We start from the raw sequence: 20,464 nt of genomic DNA, 5'->3' as shown, positions 1-20,464 counted from the left end.
TAATTGTATGCACAGGAAAACAAGGTTCTACGGGCTCTAACAGTAACAATACACTTACAGACCTAGAGTTCTAAAGTGACAATGTAGCATAGCACGAAAATCCAGAATAGGAGTGAGCAAACCAGCAAGCTGAAAGTTTTCACAGAGACTGCATTAAGCTAAATACCTTTAGGCTTTAGCACCACTTTAACCTCTTTCCAGATCCCTTTTCCATATCTTTTTCAATTAATACTAAACCTTATTTCATAAAAAAAAAAAAAATAGTATACTTACCTGCTTTATGCAAGAATATTGCAGAGTTTTGGCTTACCTTTTTTTGGTCCACCACCAGCGCTGTCTCCTCCTCCTTCCTGTGGGTGTTTCTCAGAAAGCTGTGTGTGCAGGCGTGCACTCAAGCCGGGCTGTGTGCATCCATAGACACACATTGTGGCTTGGCCATGCCCCCATTCCCTCCTCACAGGATTTGACTGACAGCAGCAGGAGACAATGGCTCCTAATGCTCTCAGAATATCCTGTGATGCTGCAGATGGAACAATGCTAGATCATTAGCGGATTCAGGAAAGCGGTTAGAGGGTGGCAAAACAAGTGGTGAGATAAGTAGTGGGGTAAGTTCCAGACCAATTTTTTTTATATTTTAGAGGTGCAAAGTTTCTATATATTATAATTATTAGTTTATGTATAATATCCTAAAGTATTATTGATGTGATTATTATACTTTTAACACAAATAAGGTTTCAGTTTGGAAGTAGATTTAGATATACATAGTTTTGTTTACATACATAAGTATATGCACATTTTCCTATGTGTCCCTTTAACCCCTTTCGCTGCTATAGACATTTTTGTGTTTCTGCACACGTGTTTAACATTTCATTTTAAGCCTGTAGATTATGAAGACCCACAAAACAGTATATCTTTTTTTGAAAGCAGATACTTTAGAGAATAAAATAGTGGTAGTTCCAATTTGTTAGGTCACACAATATTAGTGTAATGGTATAGGAAGCACAAAACCTCAATAAAAAAAATACACCAGTCACATTAGGACACACAAATGCAATAAATGACCCAGATTTTGGTAAAATATAAAAGATGATGTTGCATTGAGTAAATAGATACTCAACATGTGACGTCTTAAAAGTGCATAAACCCGTAAAATGGCGACAAACTTTGGTACCCTATCTTTTCCATAGATGACACTAAAATCTCCTACAAGTCATCAGTTTAGAGTTAAAATGGATGTAAACCCTCATATATACCCAGTGATGTGAACAGCCTCAGATGATACACAAAGATGAAACAAATCCTCCTACATAAGTTGTACATGTACAGTATATCTGCTATCTTCAGCTTTATATACTGTTTAGAAAGTGCACATTGCATTAGAATTTTCATTTTCTCATTCTGCACTGTGATAGAAGTCTTGGATTACACTGGGAGACAGCTGATTGCAGGAAAGGCACACACCGCCCTTCATATAGGAAGAGACTTTCAGAGCTGTCCTGTGAGTAGAGCATCTTTCTGCTAATCTATTTATAGCACCCACCCTTACACAACATTCAGGCTGGTTTTATCATATGTGTCGGAGAACTTGTCAGAAGTTATCATACTGATAATAGAAGAGTGGAGCAGGAGAAAGCCATGAGACTTAGGGCTCTGTAGAGAGATAAGAAAACACTGCAGATATATGTGCCCAGCTAAAATTCACGAATCGGGTTTACATCCACTTTAATGGTCGAATAATTGTCCTAAAAGTATTGCTTCCACTCTTGCATGTGTGGCAATATGACATAAATGATATAAAACACAATATGCAACTCAGAGTATATTTTACAATGCAGTGCTGTGGTATAAAACACCCAGCATTCAAAAAACAAGTGAAATAAATTTAGCAATAGTCCATAATAAAGTCCATATAATCCAAATACTAATTTCTCCAAAATCCTTACATCCAGCGAGACTCCACCACACAATCACCAGTGCTCTCTGTGTTATACCACTCCCCAAAGGACAGGAACTCCTCACATGTATATGCCTCTCATGTTATAGACAGGCATATATGGCTTAAAGGGGTTGTAAAGCTTTGTTTTTTATTTTCTAAATAGGTTCCTTTAAGCTAGTGCATTATTGGTTCACATACCTTTTCCTTCGATTTCCCTTTTTTTTTCTTTGTTTTCTTTGTCTGAATTTCTCACTTCCTGTTTCTCCTCAGTAAACTTCACACCATCATCCGAGTGGTGTTTAGTCAGCCAGAAGAGCTTACTGAACAGCTTACTGAGGAGTAACAGGAAGTGAGAAATTCAGACAAAGAAAACAAAGAAAAAAAAACTTTTAGAAGGGAAATCGAAGGAAAATGTAAGTGAACCAACAATATTAGCTTAACCAGTTCCCGACCGGCGCAAGCCGATGTACGTCGTCAGAATGGCACGGGCAGGCATATTGGCGTACAGGTACATCCATTTTTAAATGCCGCCCTGCCATCACGTGCGCGCCGCCGGCGGTGCGCTCGCGTGCCGGTCAGGACCCCTGTGAGTCCTGTCGCAGGTCCCATGGGCTCGATCACCGCGGGGATACCCGCGATTGTCTCACGGGGCAGCTGAACGGGAAGATGTCGTTGTAAACAGCATCTCCCCATTCTGCCTAGCAACAAGTGACGCTGATCTCTGCTCCATGTGATTGGAGCAGAGATCAGTGTTCACTAACACAAAGCCCAGCCCCCCACAGTTAGTAACACGCCCCTAGGAACACTTAACCCCTACACTGCCACTCCCTGGTTAACCCCTTCACTGCCAGTGTTTACACAGGAATCAATGCATTTATATAGCATTGATTGCTGTATAAATGACAATGGTCCCAAAAATGTGTCAAAAATGTCCGATGTGTCTGCCACAATGTCGCAGTCACAATAAAAATCACTGATCGCCGCCATTTCTAGTAAAAAAAAAAAATTATTAATAAAAATACCATAAAACTATCCCCTTTTTTAGTAAACGCTATAACTTTTGCGCAAACCAAATATGTAGAAGAATACGTATCGGCCTAAAGTGAGGGAAATTTTTTTTTTATATATATATTTGGGGGATATTTATTATAACAAAAAGTAAAAAATTATGCTATTTTTGTTTATAGCGCAAAAAAAAACCGCAGGGGTGATAAAATACCACCAAAAGAAAGCACTATTTGTGGGAAAAAAAGGACGTCAATTTTGTTTGGGAGCCGCGTCGCATGACAGCGCAATTGTCATTTAAATTGACGCAGTGCCGAATTGCAAAAAGTGGCCTGGTCTTAAGCCAGCAAAATGGTCCGGTCTGAAAGTGGTTAAAGGAACCTACTTAAAAAATAAAAAACCTTTACAACCCCTTTAAATGCAGGCAACTGGAAACTAATTGTTATTTGAGGTGTTTTTTCTTTATAAGTCATCTAAAATATCATTTTATTATTGCATGTGAACAACAGTCAAAAAAGTCAATGCGTTTCAGAATCAGGCCTTAATCATGATTGAGCTAATTATTAAAGCCTGATGGCCAAAACGCTTTGGCTTTTTTGACTGTTGTTCACATGCATTAATAAAAAATAAAAAAATTTTTTAGCTGACTTCCATGGCACCAGCCTTTCTTCCTTTTTTCATGGATTACATGGAGGTTTGTAGAGACTTCCTAGGCTGAGTTCTTGAGACTCACCAGGCATTACACAGGAGGTAGTAGCTCAAATGCACCTGTTCCTATACCTAACTTCCTATCATGTGATCTTCCCTGTATCAGCTAGTGGTGGCTGTTGGGCACAGAAGAGAGCTCTATGAGTGTGATCGCGGGTCGCACAGACTCGATGCCCATGGGGATACCCGCGATCGTCTCACGGAGAGGAGGAACGAGGAAATGCTGATGTAAACAAGCATTTCCGCATTTTGCCTAGTGACACTGACACTGATCACCGCTATAATCGGGAGCGGTGATTAGTGTCATGTCACACATAGCCCCTCCCCCACAGTTAGAATCACTCCTTAGGACACACTTAACCCCTACAGCCCCCCTTCACTGCCAGTCACATTTACACAGTAATCAATGCATTTTTAATCACACTGATCGCTGTATAAATGTGAATGGTATCAAAATAATAATGTCGCAGTCGCAATAAAAATTGCTGATTGCCGCCATTACTAGTAAAAAAAAAAAATACTAATTAAAATGCCATTTAACCATATAACTTTTGCGCAAACCAATCAATAAACGCTTATTGCGATTTTTTCGTATCGGCCTAAACTGAGCGGAAAAAAATTATATATTTTTTGGGGATATTTATTATAGCAAAAAGTAAAAAATAATGCATTTTTTTCAAAATTGTCGCTATTTTTTTGTTTATAGCTCAAAAAATAAAAACCGCACAGGTGATAAAATACCACCAAAAGAAAGCTCTATGTATGGGGAAAAAAAGGACATAAATTTTATTTGGGAGCCATGTCGCACGACAATTGTCAGTTAAATTGAGTGCCGAGTCACAAAAAATGCTCTGGCCTTTTGCCAGCCAATTGGTCCGGGCTTAAGTGGTTAATGGATTGCAAAGTAAGAACACAAAAATGAAGGCTTTTCCCATAAAAACACATTTTAAATGTGTAAATACACATTCTATCTAAAATTCAAACTCATTTTTTATATAGATTTCCATTACAACACAAAACTCTTTCTACCACGTGGAAGATGAGAAAACATGCCCCTATTAAATGAAGCTGAAGAGTTTTACTCACCAAAATAATAATACTCAGTCTTAAGCCTTGTAGACACGGTCGGAGAATCCGTCGGAATGTGTCCTATCAGACCGTGTCGTCAGATAATCCGACTGTGTGTGGTATGCATCGGACTGATTCCGTCCGAATCTCCGTCGGACCCAATTCTCCAACATGTTGGAAATATTTCCCGACCAACTGGACCGGTCGGACCTAATCCGATCATGTGTAGAGCATTTTGATCGGACCAAGTGCCATGCATGCTCACGTTCAAATTCCGACACGGAAGTGCTCGTTCAGGTAAAACTACTGCTCGTAAGCGATATATCACATTCACGCTGCAATGTTAAAAAGTCTTTCATCAAGCGCATTCTCTTGTTCTTTACAATGCTGCAAGAACGAACTTCTTTTGATGCTCATAGTCACACACACTTCTCCCAAACGGATTTCATTACTCTTTTTTAACCATTTCAGCAATACAATTTTAGTTTGCGTCACATCTACACAATTTTTGATTTGGTTTTTTATTTTTTGGATGTTTTGGGGGGGGGGGGGGGGTTTCCCTAAAAAGCTCCTTTAAGGACACTTTGCTCATTTCTTCTTATTTTTTTTTATTTATTTTTTTGTGTGTAAACTTACAACAACAACATTATTGTATTTTTTTATCTTTTCTTTTTCTTTTTTAATCTACAGGAGGTTGTTTAGTGTTGTTACCCCTTGTTATTTAGTTCACTTTGTATTTTTGAAATGTACCTGCCTGCTCACAAATAAACTGTACTTTTTGAAGGAAAACTCATTACACAAGTATTTCATCAAACAAAAAAATTTTTATTTTGTTCGCTAGAAACTAAAAATAGGAACGCAGCACTGGAGAAACTTCTTAAAGCGGGAGTCCGCCGGACTCCGCGTTTTTTTTTTTTTTTAAAAGTCAGCAGCTACAAATACTGCAGCTGCTGACTTTTAAAATAGTGACACTTACCTGTCCAGCGCGCCCGCGATGTCGGCACCCGAAGCCGATCTCTAGATCGACACTCGAGTGCGCCGCCGCCATCTTGGGTATGGGAATCAGGAAATGGAGCCTTTCGGCTTCATTTCCCAGTTCCCTACTGCGCATGCGCGAGCCGCGCTGCGCAATGAGGACGGTCCCCGCTGCCTCTGGGATCTGTGTGTTTCCCAGCAGGCAGCGGGGCACTTGCGGAAGGGGGCGGGCACTTGCGGAAAGGGGCGTAATGTACGCCCCTTTCCGCAGAGAGCTAGCCCGGAAGTGGGTGCAGTTACCTGGATTATCCAGGTAACTGCACCCCCCTCCCCCCTGAAAGGTGCCAATTGTGGCGCCGGAGGGGGGGAGGAATCCGATGAGCGGAAGGTCCATTTTAGGGTGGACCTCCGCTTTAACTTTGGTGCAGCCTTTGGCCCCCAGGGCAGACATGACTAAATTAGATATTAAAAAATTGGTGGCCTGAGGAGTAGATATCTCAGGGAGAGAAGTCTGGTCCCGAAGTCCTAGAGAGCAGGAAATTCAGATGCCATTTCTGTCCCCAGAATGTGGATCTTCAAGAGGCTGCATCTTCTGGCACACCAGACTCAACCCAGGCCATCACTCTCTGGTCTTCCTTTGGGACTTCCCACCAGGCATCCTTCCAGGCTGTGGCTGGGTTCCTGTAGCTGGGGCAGGAGGGGGAGGGCGTTGGTGGACCTCCTGGCTGCCACTTGCCACAGCCTCCCCCCAACTGAGGTCATCCTGTGTATGAAAAGGGGACATAGTTTTAGTTTTTTGATCATCAATCACACCATTTTGTGCTCCTGGCTTTTGCTAATTGAATGTTACCAAATAGAACAGACTATCATTCTGACACCAGCATTTTTCTTTCCGGTCCCAAACATTTTTGGTCACTACTGTCTATTGAGATGTAAACCACTTGGAGAAATTTCAACTTACTGATCAATAAGAACATCTAGTTAACATCATTAAATGTAACACAAGAAATATGTTCAACAATGCAATACCTGTTTCAAGCTGGGCCCCACCACATGGTGCTGCCTGGAAGGCCCAGGTTGGACATCAGAAGCCTCAGCTGGGGGTGAAGGATGCCTTGGAGGAAGCCTGGAGAGTGGTGGCCTGAGTGGTGGCCTGGGTACCCCTTGGTCTACCAGAAAATGCAGCCTGTCAAAGTGCATCATCCTGGGCGAATAAACAGCATCTGTATCTCCTGCTCTCAAGGACTCCAGGTGCTTCTTTCTCTCCCTGAAATATGTAAGCTTCATGGCCACAATTTTGCGATTCAGATAGGTCATGTCTGCCGTGGGGACCATGATCCGCAACAAAGCAAGCAGTTTCTCCAGTGCTGCGTTCCTCTTTGGTCTGTCATTATAAAACTTGTTGTGGAACTGCCACAGGCAGGGCATCTCCATGTACAGTTCTATGAATAGCCCCATAAAGTTGGCATTGGTGAATGGATCCATATTGTCTGCAAGACACAACACAAGACAAACCCTCAAATACTAATAATGCAATTAAAATCCCTTCTAATCTTGTCCCAACATCGGCCTAGATAGAAGCAGTCTAGTCTAGTGAAGCACCAAGTTAAAAATGTTACCTTCGTTTCCACGTTCGTCGCGTCCGTGCCTCACACTCTCCTCCCAGATCGTACGGACGATACACACGTGTTGCGTTTTATATACAGTGCGCATGCGTGAAACTCCACCCGCCCCTGACGTTCTTTCCAGACTATTCCCCGCCCCTTCGCTTCCCGCGCAGTGGGGAGAGCACATGGCGGAGAGAACGCAGGTGCGCACTAATAGTTCCACTAACAAGGAGGAGGGTGAGGAAAGCCCGGAGCCTGAAACGTCCCGATCCAGGAAGACAAGATTTAAGGCCTCAAATATGTCTTTTGGAGAGATGTTGGAGATGGTCGACATATTGAACAGGACCGACTATGATGGGAAGTATGGGCCTTACCCAAACCCAAATATCAGAAAGGCCAAGATCATGAATAAAGTTGTGAAGAGTCTTCTGAAGAATTTTGGGGTACGCCGATCCAAGGATCAACTGAGAAAACGCTGGTCAGACCTGAAACTGGGGGAGCACGAGCAGTACCTAAGGATCAAGCGTGTTCTTAAAAAAAGTAAGTAGTTGTCGTGTGTTCATATGATTATTCTTGATTGCATACATGCTCCATGTGCTTTGATTTCATGTTGTGCATTTTAAAATGGCCACTTTCAAGGTCATGGTTTCGTTCGTATGAAACATCGTTCTGCAGGGAAGTATTCGAGGTTAACAAAGTGTCCCCAATAATGTTCTCACCCTGTAACTCGGCCCAAAAACACAATTGTACAAAACTTCCAAGCAATGTTTATGATTCCTATTTCTGCCCTCTGTGTGCTAATTAATCTTTGTTTACATTCTCATAGGGGAGAGAAGACTCGGCAAGTATGAAGACACCAGGGACCACACCCCTCCCAAAGAAGGGCAACTTCCAAAAGCAGAAACAGAGGAGCAGGAGCAGGAGCAGGAGGAGGAAGGAGAGATTGTGGAGGTTGGACAAATTGTCACCACAACAGGTGAGTGTCGGAGAACACAGCTTCCGATAAGCTCATCAATGTATATCACCATATTTGGATTACATGGTGTGTTTGTTTGCTTTGTTTTGTAGGTGATGTGGAAGAAGATTCCCATTTTACCAGTGAAAGTGCCCAGATCCTGATTGGGGAGATAATGGGGTGCAATCGGGATTTGGAAATTGTACAACAAAACATCAATGATGTTAAAAATAAAATGAAGAACATCATTGATGTTTTGGGGAGAGTGTGAAAACTAAAAACTAGATAGGGTTTTATTTTTGCTTTTTAACATAAAAATTTTGTATTTTGCAAAATTAAAAATTTGGAAGATGCACAGAGTGTGTAAACATGCACTATCTCCCATCATGGGGGATCAATGTACGTGTTTTGTGTAAAGTGTCTGAGATGAAGGGGTTGCAGCCCCAAAGCATGTACATTGATCCCCCATGATGGGATATAGCACATGTTGACACACTGTGTGCATCTTCCAAATTTGTTTTTTTCAGGGGTGACACCCCATGTGATGAAGGCAATATCAGCCCAGTTTGTACATACTCATGTCTGATATTGTCTTCACTTTTCCAAGTTGAACTTTGTAAGTTCCTGTGTTCTGTATTTTACGGTTTGATCCATGCCTGTTTACACAAAAAAAACAAGTGAAAAAAAATATGATTAAACTCTGTTTTGGATACACAAAAAAAATCGGGAGCCCATTGATTTGAACAGAAGTCGCACCAGAAGTCAGATCATTATGATCCGACTTGCGGTGTGATTTGTGCGCTGTGCCGAAATGGATGATACCGATACTGGACCCTTTGGTCTGGTATGGACTTTAAGGGGAGCCCTCACAACAAAAGAAAAAATGGTGTGGGGTCCCCCCAAAATCCATACCAAACCCTTATCCGTGCACACAGGATGCTGGGTTCGCCATGTGCAATGACTTTTATCGGCATTGGGCAGGGCCACCCGCTGATGTCATTCGGAGACCCCCCTCCTTATGATGTCACCACCCGGGACATGATAGGACAATGAAGTCAAAAGGGGGCGAGGCCACTGCATGATGTCGGAGGGTAGCCCCACCCCATGCCAATATAAATCATTACACATGACAGACCCAGTTTAACAACAGGAGATTGCGTCGAGTCAACATCGGAAGAAGAATAAGAGGGAGAAGCCAGCAGAGAAAACAGGACAAAAGAGCAACATTGGATAGAGAAGACCCAGCATAAGAGGGAGAAAACAGCATAGAGAGGAGAAGAACTGGAGAGGGGAGAGGGACCAGAGGAGAGAGAAGAGCTGAAGAGTGGAGGAGAAATTGGAAAGAGACGCCAGAGCTGCCTTAATAAAATACTTTAAATACTGTGTTTATTGTTGACACTTTTTGTTAGGTGGGGGGCCAGGATCTGGGGGCTCCCTTGTGAAAGAGGGCTTCCAGATTCCAATAAGCCCCTGCCCACACCCGGCCAGGGTTGTCAGGAAGAGGCCCTTGTCCTCATCAGCTTGGGGACAAGGGGCTTTGGGGTGGGGCGCAGGGCACCCCTGCCCCAAAGCACCCACCCCCCATGTTGAGGGCATATGGCCTGATATGGTCGAGGGGGGGGCGCTCGCTCGCCCCCCCTATCCTGACCTGCAGGGCTGCATGCTTGAATAAGGGTTTGATATGGATTTTGGGGGGGCATGCCTTTTTCTTTGGCGTGGGAGCTCCCCTTAAAATCCATACCAGACCAAAGGGTCTGGTATCATCCGTGGGGGGGAACCCAACTTCAGTTTTTTTTTTCATTTGGCGGGGGATTCCTCATCATCCTTAGCACACAAGTCGCACCTCAAGTCGGATCATCATGATCCAACTTCTGGTACGACTTCTATTCAAATCAATGGGCTCCCATAGGGAACCATTGATTTTGAAAAGAGGCAGGGAAATGTGGCTAAAAGCTAGCGTGGCTAAACGTGTATTGACGCCAATGCAAAGTGCTGATAAAATCTCGTTTTTAAAGCAATGTTTTCCTGCCAGCAATCAGACGCCGAGGACTAAATTTTTGAGTGTCCTGTGTGCATGGAGCCTTATTCTATATAAGATGAGTCATGTAACCCACATACTGTAATGAACATTTTGTAAATAGAAGGAAGTAGCTTGTGATCAAGTTATGAATTATTAAAACAAATTACCTTCATTTTAATCTAAATTAACCATGGTGCTTCAAAGCAATCTGTTTTAGTTGACTTTGGCGTTCAACTTTAATGCATTTTGAAATATCTTTTTCTTTGAATTTATAATATGCTTTTTTTTTTTTCAGAAATCACCTGATAAATCATAACTGCTGCTTCTTGGTTGGATTTATCTCTACTATTAGCTACCATTCAGAACAGAAAGCAAGGAGAGATCCAGCTAGATTGTCTGAGTAAAAGCAGTACACATACACTTATATACATTTGTTAGGCACACAGTTAACCCCTTGATTGTCCTCCTGATCAGTCTGGTCATCCAGCCATTGTCATTAGTACAGTGTACAGTATTATTACTGATCATTGTACTAGTGTCCCTAGTGATGTCACTTTCAGTTTGTCAGTTAGTATGCCTTCCAGTGAGTGTCAGTTAGTGCTAAATTTCTCATCACACTATGGGGGGTTATTTACTAAAGGAAAATCCACTTTGCACTGCAAGTGCACTTAGAAGTGCAGTCGCTGTAGATCTGAGAGGGACATGCAAGGAGAATACAAAACAGCATTTTAGCTTGCACATGATTGGATGATAAAATCAGCAGAGCTTTCACTCATTTCAGATCTACCCCTTAGATTTAGAGCAACTGCACTTCCAAGTGCACTTGCAGTACAAAGTGGATTTTCCTTTCGTAAATCCCCTATAAGTCACTGATAACTGCCACTACTAGTATAGTGTCTGTATGGATTAGTATTATGATCACAATAAAAACTATAGTAGTGTCTCCAATAGTATGTCCCAAAAAACACATTGTTATCAGGATCAGCCCCGATCACTGCCTGCATTTTCAACATGTAGCAGACATGTTTTGGTCTAAATTTTTTTGAAGAAGTTGGATTTTGTTGGATATGTTTTGTAAAAAAAACTGTAAAAAAACTAATATTTGTTCTTTTTTCATCTATATAATAAAAAAACCCAGTGGCGATTAACCACTTGCTTACTGGGCATTTAAACCTCCCTCCTGCCCAGACCAATTTTCAGCTTTCAGCGCTGATGCACTTTGAATGACAATTGCGCGGCCATACAACACTGTACCCAAATGAAATTTTTATCATTTTTTTCCCACAAATAGATCTTTCTTTGGTGGTATTTAATTACAGCTGGGCGTTTTATTTTTTTGCTAAACAAACAAAAAAATCATGTTTAATAGTTTGTTATAAAATTTTGCAAACAGGTCATTTTTCTCCTTCATTGAAATGCGCTGATGAGGCGGTGCTGGTGGGCACTGATAGGCTGCACTGTTGGGCACTGATAGGCACAGTTAAGGAGGCACTAATAGGCAAAGATAAGGTGGCACTGATGGGCACAGATAAGGCAGTATTGATGAGCACAGATAAGGCGGCACTGATGGGCAAATATGGGCACAGATAACATGGCACGGATGGGTGACACGGATGGGTGGTATGGATGAATGGCACGGATGGGTGGCACGGATGGGTGGCATGGATGGGCACTGATGGGAACCACTGATAGATGGGACTGATGGGCACTGATAGGTGTCACTGATAGGTGGCACTGCTGGGCACTGATGGATGACACTGCTGGGCACTGATGGGTGGCACTGCTGGGCACTGATGGGCACTGGTAGATGACACTGATGGGCATGGATATGTGGCACTGAGGTGCAGCACTGTTTTTACGGCAGATTGTGGGCACTGATAGGTGGCACTGTGGGCACTGATAGATGGCACTGTGGGCACTAATGGGTGGCACTGATGAGTTTCACTTTTTCCCCTACTTAGGTGGCACTGGCAGGGGGCAGGTGGGCACTGATGATCTGGCCATGATCGGGACTGAAGTCGCTCTCACGGCCGCCGGTGATCGGCTTTTTTTTTTTACTGGCTCTATTGCGATCACATGATCAGCTGTCATTGGCTGACAGCTGATCACGTGGTAAGGAGTCTCATAGATCACAGATCTCAGGGGGCGCGCAGGCCGCTTGTGCACAGGACAACGTCAATAGACGTAGTCCCAGCAAAGCAGGTCCGCACTGTAGCCGTCATTCGACTATAGCGCGGATCTCTAGAGGTTAAATTCCACTGAAAGAAAGCTCTATTTGTGTGAAAAAATTATAGAAATGTAATTTGCGTAAAGTGTTTCATGACCTAGTAATTGCCAGTTAAAGTAGCACAGTGCTGAATAGCAAAAAAAGCCCTGATCATGAAGGGGGTCAAATCTACCAGTAGTGGTAAACCTCACTTTTTTGTGTTGTAAATATCAGTTTTGTTGCAGTAATTTGTGTACATGGTACAGATGTGCCACTTCAAAGGCAGGTTAAGGGCTTCCCCAGGTATGTTATATAAAGAAATTTTGTATTTTTTTGTTTCATTTTGAGCATCTTTTAAAGAGGAAGTAAACTCTGATGAGTTTACTTCCTCTTTCATTCCCTGCATCTTCTCGGTGGGTCTCGCTGCTCCGCCGCTGTCATTCAGCGAAGCCGCGATGATGTCACTCCCGCACATGCGCACGAGAGCGCGCCACTCTCGCCATATCGCCATTGACCGTGGCGCGCTCAGTGCGCCGCATGCGCCGTAGACAGCAGTGCCTGTCTTTTGGCAAATATCTCCTAAACCGTGTAGGTTTAGGAGATATTTCTTGGACCTACAGGTAAGCCTTAATCTAGGCTTACCTGTAGGTCAAAGTTGGTTGTAAGGGTTTACAACCACTTTAAGATCGCTACTAACGGAAGCCAAGTGGTTAATATTACAACCTCTTCATCACAAGTCCTGTTAGATTTTCAAACTTCAGACTAGAACACCCTTAGAAAATTACCTTTATGATTTTAAAGCACTTCGAGGCAACAACTGAAACCAACTAGTGAAAAAAAAAAAACAGATGCAGCTTTCCTAAAGTCAAATTTTATAGGTTCTCTTCCATAGAGTATGTGTGCTTCCTGCATAACCTATATTGTATTTTTGATACTATACTATACTGTGTGTTTGATGTATCATTAATCACATTCAGACTTCTAAGGAATGACTGAACCTGAGTTCTAGCTATAACAAACCACTTAGCACTGGCTATTTGATACAGTAGACATGAGATTGTAGGTCGCACTTTTGTTACGTTTAGAATAAAAACACACAGCAAACAGCAATTGGTGTTTTAAATGGCCACGGCACCTTTATTGGTATTACAATTAATCAAATTCAAACTTTATTCAAAATAAAACAGTGAAAGAATAAATAAATCATATTTCCAACATTTTAACTTTTAAAACAAATTCTAAATTCAGTCATAGAACTCGAGCTACAAATGAATCAATTTATAAAAACAAAGTCCTCCCTTGATCCAAGGATGACATAATGACAAGGGTGGGATCCAATAAACTCAATTTTAGTCATACATTTAGGCCAAAATGTATTCAGCCACATGGCTTTGGTAAAAAAAAATGTCAATAAACATATATTTATTGGTTTGCGCAAAAGTTATAAAGTCTACAAACTATGGTACGTTTTCTGGAATTTACACAGCTTTTAGTTTATGACTCATTTCTTGAGGTGCTAAAATGGCAGGGCAGTACAAACCCCCCACAAATTACCCCATTTTAGAAAGTAGACACCCCAAGGAAATTGCTGAGAGGCACATTGAGCCTATATCTTGGGGTGTTTACTTTCCAAAATGGGGTCATTTGGGGGGGGGGGGGGTTGTGCCTGTGTGGACATTTCATGGCCTCCGAAAATGTGATAGGCAGTGAGAAGTGAAATCAAAAATGTACGCCCTTAGAAAGCCTGAAGGCGGTGATTTTATTTTGGGGTCCTGTATGCGGTTAGGCTCCCAAAAAGTCTCACATATGTGGTATCCCTGTAGTCAGGAGAAGCAACAGAATGCATTTTGGGGTGCAATTTCACATATGCCCATGGCATGATTGAGCAATATATCATTCAGTGACAACTTTCTGTAAAAAAATAAAAAATAAATAAATTTTCCCGAAACTTGTGGCAAAATATAAAATATTCCATGGACTCAACATGCCTCTCAGCAAATAGCTTGAAGTGTCTTCTTTCCAAAATAGGGTCATTTGTGGGTGTTTTGTGCTATCTTGACATTTCATGGCATCCGAAACTGTCATAGCCAGTGAGGAAGTGAAACCACCATTTTACGCCCTTAGAAAGCCTGAAGGCGGAGCTTGGTTTTCGGGGTCCTGTACATGGTTAGGCTCCCAAAAAGTCTCCCACATGTGGTATCCTCATACTCATGAGAAGCAGCAGAACGTATTTTGGGGTGTTATTTCACATATGCCCATGGCATGTTTGAGCAATATATCATTTAGTGATTAGTATTAGTATTTGTGCAGCGATTTTTCAAATGTAATTTTTTTGGGAAAAAAACACATTTTAAAAATTTTAATGCACTAAAACACACTATATTGCCCAAATGTTTGATGAAATAAAAAAGATGATCTTATGCCAAGTACATGGATACCAAACACGAAATACTTTAAGATTTCGCACAAACGTGCAGCGGCGACATTACAACTACATACATTTTTAAAAGCCTTTAAAAGCCTTTACAGGTTACCTCTTTAGATTTACAGAGGGGGTCTACTGCTACAATTACTGCCCTTGATAGGACCTTCACGGTGATACCTCACATGCATGGTACAATTGCTGTTCACATATGACACCAGACCGACGATTGCGTTCACCTTTCCGCATAAGCACGAGGGAGCGGGTGCTTTTTTTTTTATTATTTATTTTGCTTTTTTTATTTTACTTTTAAACTGTGATAGCAATAGTTAGTGACAGGTACCCTTTTTTGAAAAAATTGGGGTATTATACCCTAGATCTCTCCTCTGCCCTCAAAGCATCTGACCACACCAAGATCGGTGTGATAAAATGCTTTGCCAATTTCCCAATGGCACTGTTTATATCCAGCGAAACCTAAGTCATGAAATGGTGTAACTTCCGGTTTCTTAGGCCATAGAGATGATTGGAGCCATTCTGGTCTCTGATCAGCTCTATGGTCAGCTGGCAGAACCACCGGCTGCATTCTCGGGTTCCCTGTTGAGACAGGAGAGCCAGAGAAAACCATGGAAGACGGCGGGAGGGTGCTCCCTCCCACTTCGGGGCACTGCTCCTTCCCACATCTTGTAAAAGCAGTCTACAGACTAATTAGACACTAGGATTGCTTTTACATGAAAGCCTGTGGGCTGCATAAAAAAAGAGATTGATTGGTGGGTATGCCCACCATTTCATCCACCCACTTCTAATGATGGGCATACATGCCCCATTTTTTTTTTAACTGTGGTGGTGAAATCACCTCCGACAGTGCTTTACACATCGTGGGAGCAAACGCTGTTGCTGTCAAGATAAATAAACCCCTGCTGCAGCTGAATGGCATACCTGCTAAGCAAATGATGGTTAAAATAAAACAAAGTTACATTACAGTATAACAGTAAGACTTACCATACCTGCAAAGCAAATATAATAAAACAAAAATTGTAAAAAAAAAACATTGCAATCTGTGCCTAAAAAATATTTGCCGCAGCATGGGGGCAATCCCCCCCTAATGTTAGGAGCAAATCGCTCCTCCACACCTGCCCCCATAATGCGACATATATGCTCTTTTTTTTAACTGTGGTGGTGAAATCACCTCCCACAGTGCTGGAGTCACAATTTTACGTATTGTGGGAGCAAATACTGTTGCTGTAAAGATAAATAAACCTGTGCTGCAGCTGAATGGCATACCTGCTAAGCAAAGGATGGTTAACAATAAAACAAAGTAACATTACAGTATAAGTGTAATGCCGCGTACACACGGTCGGATTTTCTGACGGAAAACAGTTACATAGTTAGTCAGGTTGATAAAAGACACAAGTTCATCCAGTTGAACCTTAAAAACAAAAATGTTTGATGGTCGCTTTTTGTTAGAAATTCTGACCATGTGTAGGTTTCTTCGGACATTTTCCATCGGAATTTTCCGACACACAAAATTTGAGATCTGGTTCTCAAATTTTCCATCAACAAAATCGGTTGTCAGAAATTCCGATCGGGTGTACACAATTCCGAAGCACAAAGTTCTACGCATGCTCAGAACCAAGCAGAAGAGCCTGGCTATTGAACTTCAATTTTCTATGCTCATCGTATATCACTGTGTTCTTGGTGTTTGCAATTTCCGAAAACATCGTGCGACCGTGCGTATGCAAGACAAGTTTGAGATAACATCCGTCGGAAATAATCCCACATATTTTGTTGTCGGAATGTGCGATCGTGTGTATGCGGCATAAGACAAATACAGCAAATACAATAAAACATAGTAAAAATAAAACCCCAAATGCAAATCCACCACAAATGTTAGGAGCTCCTACACACCCTGCCCCATGCTTTGGCATATATGCTCTTTTTTTAACTGTGGTGGTGAAATCACCTCCGACAGCGCTGTAGTCACGGCTTTATGTATCATGGGAGCAAACACTGTTGCTGTCAAGATAAATAAACCTGTGCTGCAGCTGAATGGCGTACCTGCTAAGCAAATGATGCTTAACAATAAAACATGTAACAAGTAACATTACAGTATAACATACCATACCTGCAAAGCAAATACAATAAAACATAGTAAAAATAAAACAGAGAGAGAACAATATGTAGCACTGACCCCTAAAGGAGCTGCTGGTTTGATTTGGGCCTGCACCCTGCTAATAAAACCCACTAACTTTCCACAGTCCCCTTGACACAGCTGCAGTGCAATACAATACAGTACAATATATTATAACACAATATACCTGTATTGCCCTCTCAGGATCCACTGGCTCCACCTGCTGGGAGAAAGCAATACTCCACACAACAAGTTACTTAACCAAAGTATATTTGACTGTATATATTGGTAAACAGGTGATTCCAGCAATTGTACTGTCATCCCAACATAGAATGACAGGACGATGACATTTTAAAAAACAGTTATAAACTATATATATATGGAAGCTCGCCCTACTTTTATAGCTATGCGTGAGATCTCACTTAAAGTACTCAGTCTTTCACGTCTTCGTGTCTTCACTAGCAATGATAATTCTTTATAATTTGGAATCCAAGGGTTAAAGTAACTAAAGTTGAGTTAAGGATGATCCAAGTGTTGCTTCCGTAATTATAATATAATACTGGAGATGCAATAGTAAGTAGGCCTTATGCCTGCCTAGTGTCAGTTGCTATACTCCTCCTCCGTGGAACTATGGATCCCAGTGAGGACTATATATAAGTCTAACTAGGTGCAAAGTTTAGAAAACCGTGGGTCGCAACCTGCTCACCAACTGGATCGGTAGCTCAGTATGGTAACTTTGGTCTGGTGTTTGCAGCTTGCTTCTGCGTCAGCCAGCTCCGTCACTCCGTTCCATTCCAATAGGTGGACCTGGTTTTCCGATGCTCAAACGAGTGTCTCTGGATCCTCTCAATCTGATCACTGTGTCTCTGGCACTTCAGGTCACTCACAACTGAGCAGGATTGCGCTCTGCAAAGGCAATAGGCCACTTCCTCCGGGAGGTCTCCTCACCAGTCCTCACAGACAGGCCATGCTTTCCCAAGAGGCCTAAGATGACCGGTCAGGGTCCTTTTATGTCCTACCCAGCATGCAGTGCAAGAGAGGGTGTCCATGAGTAAGTCACCAGGCATCCTGGGTAAAAAGGTCAACTTTCCAATGTAAATAACAGTCACTTCCTGTAAATAGTTCAATGCTTGTAAAAGCAAAAATCATTTAAGTCCACTTTCAGTGTTTGGCCGATAGATGGCGCCAAACACTAAGCCATAGAAACGTCCATAGACTTTCATTGTAAATGCTAATACACATTAGTAGACAAGGATACCAGCACTACAAATAGATATAGAACAATAGTGAGCGAACAATAAAGCAGACAGTAGAGAGAGAACCTAAGAGAGAGAGAACAATAGAGAGAGAGAAAATAAAAATAAAACCACAACTATTTTTGGCTTTTTTATTTGATTTTTTTGTGTGTGTGTGTATGTGTGTGTGTGTTTTTTTTTAACTTTTTTCACTTTTATAAAAACTATAAACTGAACGTTGCAGATTAGGGTCTCTCAAAATGTGATGGCCATCTCATCTTTTGAGACCCTGTGTTAGTGTGCCCTAGGACTGTGTACTACTGTACTATATGCTAATACTCAACTAGTGTGTGGTAGCGTTTGAAACAGTCATCAATGCAGAGACCAGGGTGGTCAGGACAGGAGTGACAATAAAAGCGAATGTCACGCTTAAATCCACGTTTTCTGCAGACACTACATTTTCTTTGGGGCGTTCTTTGGGTAGGGGTACCAGGGAGCACATATGGAAACATTCTGTGAATTCCTTCACTTCACTGCTAACAAATTATTACACTTCAAGCAGGCTCTCTCCACCAGTCTAAGTCGGGATTCTACAAGCCGTTGGGGGAAGCACCGGTGATTAGATTGCACGGTGCCACATGCGCCAATTCCATAATCAAAAAGGTGACTAAAAAGTCCCATGCTTGTGTAATAATTGCCCACGTACAAGTGGTACCCTTTGCCGAATAAGGGTGACACCAAATCCCACACATTCTTACCAGCGCTCCCTATGTAGTCTGGTCACTTCTCTGGCTCTACGCGACTATCTTTTCCCTCTTAAACCATAAAACTATATGTATAGCCTGTTACCCTGTCACAGAGCTTATACATCTTGACCCCATATCTGGCACGCTTGCTGGGAAGATATTGTTTGATAGACAAGAGGCCAGAAAATGTAACCAGGGACTCAACACAGACAACTTCATCAGGAGTAAACAAGGCTGCAAACTGTTAGTTGAAGTGGTTTACGAGGGGCCGATTTTTGTAGAGCCGATCAAATCCAGGGTCATCCCAAGGATGACAGAGTTCATTATCATTGAAATGCATGAACCATAAGATCTGCTAGTAGCATGTCCTGGTCATGGAGGCAGAGAACACAGGCTTATGGTGAATTGGGTCAGTGGATCAATATGACCGCAACTCACTCTTTTTAGTTATGCCCATGAGGAGGGATAGGCCCAGGAAGGTCTTAAATTCGAGAGACCGTAATAGGTCTCCAATCTCTGGCAAATTGTTTTGGTTCACAATAGATCTACAGAGATCTTCCGTAAAAAAACACAGAATAAAAATCAAGTGACTTAAAATCAACTGTTTTCATCTGAATTCCAGGTTGGCCAGTGAATGGGGGAAGTACGGGTGCTGCAGTAGTGGTGGACTCCCAATTAGGATTGGCAAATGCAGCAGCAAGGGCACTATGGGCTCAACGGGCCTGTGTTTGTCTTCTTCTTGGTGGCAGTGGGACACTACTCGTGCTTGCCACCTCGCCTGCTTGAACTGCACTTATGGCACTCAACACGTCACCAAGTGTTACTGCAGTGCTGGATGTACTAGGATGTACTAGGCTGCTGGTGCTTGCCAGTTCACCAGAAGGATGAGTAGCACTAGTACTGGCTCTCTCTGCTCCATACGAGAGTCCTGTGGCTCTTGCACCTCAACGACAGCAGAAGAACGGGGTTGAGTATGCCTGACCTTGGCAGGGACCACAACTCCATCATCAGAGCTATCTGTCAGGTTTTAGCAATCAGAATAGCAGAAGAATACATGTGAGCAGAGTTCCCATTAAAAGAGCTGTCTGGCACGAATGAAGGCACACGTGCGCGCACAAGCGCATGCTCTGTGACAGCACTTGGCGCCAAGAAACGTTATTTAAAGGAACATTTTGCTGCCCTGCTCTCCGATCTACAGCGTTCCCTGAGACCCTTGCTACTTGCTGATCTGCTTACCTGATTCCTGTCTACCCGGCATGTTCCTGACTACTCCTGCTTGCTGCCAGTCTCTGATCCCGGCTTGTCCTGATTTCTCTTCTGCCTCTTCCTTGGTACCTTTGCTGTCCGCCTGTTACCGACCCGGCCTGCACCTTGACTACTCTTCTGCTTCTGCTTGGTACCTAATCTGCCCACCAGTGTTGACCTGGCCTGCCTGACCCTGCTTACGTCCTGC

This window comes from Lithobates pipiens, unplaced genomic scaffold (genome assembly GCF_037356315.1).
Source record: "Lithobates pipiens isolate NorthernLeopardFrog02 unplaced genomic scaffold, aLitPip1_a1.2 Scaffold_19, whole genome shotgun sequence".
Lineage (NCBI taxonomy): Eukaryota > Metazoa > Chordata > Amphibia > Anura > Ranidae > Lithobates > Lithobates pipiens.
The sequence above is the reverse complement of the archived record's forward strand: the minus strand, read 5'-3'. Positions refer to the sequence as shown.